Source organism: Salvelinus sp. IW2-2015, linkage group LG9 (assembly GCF_002910315.2).
Source record: "Salvelinus sp. IW2-2015 linkage group LG9, ASM291031v2, whole genome shotgun sequence".
Classification (NCBI taxonomy): Eukaryota; Metazoa; Chordata; class Actinopteri; order Salmoniformes; family Salmonidae; genus Salvelinus; species Salvelinus sp. IW2-2015.
In genome coordinates, this window is record NC_036849.1 from 3754670 (window position 1) to 3760669 (window position 6000).

Genomic DNA, 6000 nt, shown 5'->3' on the forward strand with positions numbered 1-6000 from the left:
CCTTCCCATAGCTTGGATCTCTGGGATATCTGCCTGAGATCGCAATCAGTGACACACCTTTGGGACCAATAGGTACTCACTCTGAAGGCCTTTTAAATAGTACCTCCGTCTATGGAACAGGGGAACAGAGGAACCACGGGACTGGAGATGCAGAGGTGAGGGCCACATAGCTCTATAGCCACAAACAGTGGTAGGGTCAGTGATGCCGTGGACAAGTGGTTCCACATTATTTGCAATTTTTGTTGGTACTTTTGACCCCTTTTTCTCCCCAATTTCGTGATATCCTATTGGTAGTTGCAGTCTTGTCCCATCGCTGCAACTCCCGTACGGACTCGGGAGAGGCGAAGTTCGAGAGCCATGCGCCCTCCAAAACACGACCCCGCCAAACCGCACTGCTTCTTGACACACTGCTCGCTGAACCCGTAATCCAGCCGCACCAATGTGTCGGAGGAAACACCGTCCAACTGGAGACCGTGTCAGCGGGATCAAACCCGGATCTGTAGTGACGCCTCTAGCACTGAGACACAGTGCCTTAGACAGCTGCGCCACTCGGGAGGCCGAACCAAATAGGTTCTACCTGGAACCAAAAATGGTTCTTCAATGGGTTCTCCTATGGCGACAACCAAAGAACCCTTTTAGCACCTTTTTTTTCTAAGAGTGTAGCTAGCTGGTGTGTTGTGTTACTGCACTGATGTCTCTGTAATGCAATCAGAGTGTCCTGTCACAGACAGAGAGGGGGGGGGTGAAAGAGAGAAGGCGAGAGAAAGAGCGAGGGAGGGAGAGAATGAAAGAGAGAGGGGAGGGAGAGAGAGAACAAGGGAGGGAGAGAATGAATGAGAGAGGGGAGGGAGAGAGAGAACTATCCCTACGACACCATAACATAATACAACTATCCATACCATAACATAATAACAACTATACCGACCCACATAACACTTAACTTACCCTACTATCATACCAAAACAACATAATACAAATACCTCACCCACTAACATACATAACACGCATAGAAAACCCATAAAACAATACAACTATCCCGAATACCCTACAACATAATTAACAGCTACAATACCCTACTAACACCACTGTCAAATACAACATAACTCATACCCCATAAACATAAATGACAACTATCCTACCCACTAACATCTATACAGCTATCAAAACCCATGCACATACAGCTACAGACGTATCCTAACCCAACTTCAACACAATACAGCTATCATACCATCAACCATATACAGCTATCGCTTACCCACTCACACACTTATACACTGTCATACCCATAACATAAACAGCTATACAGTTCATAACCCATTAACATATATTACAGACCTGTCCTACCCATCACAATAACCGAACTAACAGCTATCATACCATACACATATACAAACTATCCTGAACCACTAAAATAATAACAAGCACTCATACCCATAAATTATCCACGCTATCACTACCCAAACACTAAATCCCACTTCGATCCCACAAACATCATAGACAGCTGTATACCCATAACGAGATAATACAGCACACATACCAATAACACTAATACACACACTATCCTTACCCAAACCTATACAGCTAGAAAACCCATAACATAACCTACAACTATACGCCTACCATAACATAAGTCAAAACTATCACCACCCAAAAACCCCCCATACAAATACAGCTGTTCTACCCATAAACCATAATCACAAACTAATCAAACCGCATAACATAACTATCACAACTATCAAACCCATAACAATACAACGCTGTTCTACCCATGAAACATAACTAACACCTATTCAGTACCATAACAGTTATATAGCATCATACCCAACTAAACATCATACAGCTATCACAAGTAACACATCAAACAATAATACAGCTATTCATAGCTATCTCAACATAATACAACACTAATCTACACCCATAAATCAACTACAGCATCTCATACCCCAATAACCATAATACCAACTATCAAACACCAAAACAGATTAACTACAGACATTTACCCATAATCATAATACATTATCATCACCCAATAACATAAACTCACACACTATCACAACCCAATAACATACGATACATCTTATCCATACCACCAACAACACACACTTAATAACCGCTATCATACCCAACTAACATAATACAGCTAATCAATACCATAACAGAATACATGCTCACATCATACCCCATACATATACATACAGTGACTCCTACCCCCCAAAACAACTCATAGATACCAGCTACTCCACTACCCATAAATAATACACTCATCATCTTACACATCGATACACTAATTTCAGACCATCTGACCTTGAATAGAAACACGCCCTGTCTCCCACACACATTATGTCTCTCTGTAATCAAAGATTGGAATACAAAAAATCAATGCTGAATAGCTCGTTTCTTTCCTTCTTCAAGACTAAGCGCTGCTGTGTCGGTCCATCACTGTATCTCTCCCGCTCCCTCAACACTCCTCCCCTCCTCACATCCAACTCCTACCTCTATAGCAGACACTGAGGCATTCCCTCGCCTAGCCAATTCTAACCTCACCAATGCACTAGACGCCGACTAACGCACCACGACCACTACGGCCCCCGGTCAACCAGGGCCGCCAAAGCCTGGCCATACGACTGCCATAGATCCGTCCACCAACGATGGACTTCGAACAACATCGTGCGACACGTCACTCAGACAGACCGCAGTCTATAGAACGCGCACTCAACAGACACGCCGCTCGGCGCCACGAATACGAGCCTGCTGAGAAGAGGCAGCTGGACAGAAATAGAACGAAAGCATCTGTCACGACTGTTTGAGAAGGTCACGTAGGAACACACCCTAACAGGTGAGCTTGAGCTGGGAGACAAACGAGGAGACCTGCTACAGTCTCTGATGTGGGCCTGCCCTGTGCTCACTATCTGAAGGTGCTTTCCCTTTGGGTTTCTCTAGGTCAGCCACATACGGTCTCTTGCACAACATCAGCCCTGTATCGTGGAACTCATCAGCCTCTTGCCAGAACGCGCACGTCAGCACCTCTGCCAGGAGATTTAAGAAAACATAAGCCACAAGACAGCTATTACCAACAGCTTCACAGCGCTGCCATGTCCTAGCATGCGAGACTCAAACAATGACTCCGCAGTACACCACCACTCCTGATATCACATTTCCTCCATATTTCTCATCTATTTTCAATATGTCTATATCTCTGTACCCAAACGGAACAAACATCGGCAAAGATGGCAGTCGAGAATACTGGAGGCGCCAGAATAATATCTAGGCCCTATGTTTATGCCTGATAGAACACAAACCACCATCGATCCACCAGACTACGTGTCTATATAATAAGCTCTACCTGATAGGCTATTGACCTACTGGATCATCATGAGTCTTGACAGTTTGGATGCGTCAGCCACCACACAACCTCCCACGACAGACCAAGCCATCAGACCATATCATACGTACAGCACGAACACTCTCCACCTGAATAACCCCCCCGCACCCACAACACAAGCCAACAAAACAGAAATGACAGCATCGACCAGCCCCCCCCACCACACACACCCCAAAATTGCACTCAGAACGAACACTACATTCTAGCAACCACTTCCCCAGAACTGCTCCCCAGTGTGAACGCCGATAGTGGCAGAACTCGCCCAATCCCGATCGAGAACACTGCAGAAGTCCCAAAATCGCCACATACTTGCCCCAATTAATTATGTGCATCCAATTTGAGAACCCCAGGACCCCATTATAGGCTACCTCGGTCACAAAGCACATCCACCACATCATATGCGAAAATAAGCTTTAATCATTGCATACCGAGGCCTCAAGCCTTCCCCACTAGCTTGCACTCTCGCATACTCATGCCTGAAAATCGCACATCAAGTGACCAACACTATCAGGGACCCAAAGGTACGTCACCTACTGAAGGCCTCTTCAAAACTAGTAACCCTCACCGTCTCCTATGCGAACAGAGGGAAAGAGACCACGAAACCTGAGATGACCAGATGAGCCCACATTAAGCTCTATAGCCACAAACAGTAGGAGGGTCCAAGGAGCCGACATGCGACAAGTGGACACACATTATTCTGCAACTTTTTCAAGACTATCAACCCCTTTTACTCCCAATCGTACACTATCCATATTGGTCTAGTTTGCAGTCTAATGATCCCCATCGCTGCACCAACTCCCTACGGACTCGAGGAGAGGCGAAGTTCGAGAAGCATGCGCCCTCCAAAAACACGACCCCGCCAAAACCGCACTGCTTACATTGACCACACTACTGCGCATAACACCCGTAATCCAGCCAGCACCAAGTGTCGAGGGAAAACACCGCTCCAACTGGCAGGACCGTGTCAGCGGATTCACAACCCGAAAAACACCACCACGTGATCTGCTACAGAACGCCTCTAAGCAACTGAGACACAGTGCCTTAGACCAGCAGCCACAACCACTCGAACGCGAGCACCGAACCACAATAGGTCTCTACCTAGGAAACCAAAAATGCGGTCATAATCACATGGATTCTCACCTATGCGAACAACCGACAACCACAGAACCCTAGCACCCTTTTATTCTCTAAAGATGATAGCTTAGCCTGTCTAGCCTATTGAGTCGTATCACATCAAACACTGATGTCACTCATGCGCTAAGCAAATCAGGAGGCGTTACCACACCTCCATCCACACAGACACAACGAAGGCGCGGAGTCGAAAGCGAGAGAACACAGGCCGAGAGAAAGAAGCCGCAAGACACAGAAGGAGAGAACAATAAGAAACAAAAAAAAGACGCGGGAAGGACAGAAGAGAGAAAACCAAGGGAGCAGACGAAGAATGACATTGGAGAGCAGAAAAAGAGCGGAGAAGGCGATAGAACTAAAGCAATAACAGAGGAGGACGCAAAGAATAGACAAGAGACGAAAGAGGACGACGAGAAAAAGCGACAGCGAAAGGAAGAGACACAATGAACACGAGAACAGCGAGAAGAAGAGAAACACAATCCGCACACATCAGAGTAACCGAGAAAGAGGAGCAAAGAACACTGAAGCGCAGAGAAAGAGGAGAGAGCAACCACAAGAGACACACAATGACGAGAGACGAGAGCAGACGGGACAAAGAAGAGGAGCGAGGATCGAGAACACCAAACACGACGAGAAAACAGAGCGAGATAGACGGGCAGACGGCCGAAAACACCAACGAGCACCAAAATAAAAGACGAATAGGAAGGGAAGGAAACATATGAACGGCAGAAACAGACACGAGCACACGCGGACACACTCGACACAGGACAATTGAACAGACCAGAACAACAGACACACGGGCAGCAGGGAAGAAAAAGAAAACCACAGAACGCAAGACACCACGGAAGTGAAGACCGCCCGCAGGGAAAACACAGCGACGTAGACAGAAAGAACGACGGGGACGGAACAGCCGCAATAGCGAACAACAAAAAAGAGAGAGGGGAGGGGAGAGAGAACGACAGAAGGACAACTGGAAAAGGACAGTAGTAGCTCTTAACAACACATGTGGATTTTCAGGCTTTGGTACAAACCAAGTTATGAGCTTACATCTACTGTCTGAGCTGTTCATATGGATTACAAACTTACCAATGACACAAACATGTTAGACCCCCTACAAACAAACATCAAGACTCTACATCCAAAAGTTCATGACTCTCCTAAAATTCAGGTCGGGAATCGCAATTCGTCTGACTCCACTGTTGATGAAGATGTTCACCCACTAGTTTAAAATGTATGATCAGTTGAGGCATGTGCAAAGGATTAAGCCCTCCAACCTACATGTCCCATTTAGTTGGGGGGGGGGGGGGGGTGCACACAGCCTCTGTCAGGAACCACTGTGTGCAGCCTGCTAACATACTGTCAATGCGTCGGCTGCGTTGTGCTGAGACAAAGAACCACTCCGACAGCATGAGCCTGAGAACACGAGAGCGAGGGAGGAGAGAAGTAAGAGAAGCAGGTGGAAACAGAGCAGACGTTTCATACGGGAGAGT

The 6000-nt window shown here is 46.5% G+C and overlaps 1 protein-coding gene across 2 annotated transcripts in view; it reads left to right on the forward strand.

The window, feature by feature from the left end:
- sptb (spectrin, beta, erythrocytic) overlaps positions 1-6000 on the forward strand; it is a 54147-nt gene that overhangs the window by 13602 nt on the left and 34545 nt on the right. The window lies entirely within an intron of this gene.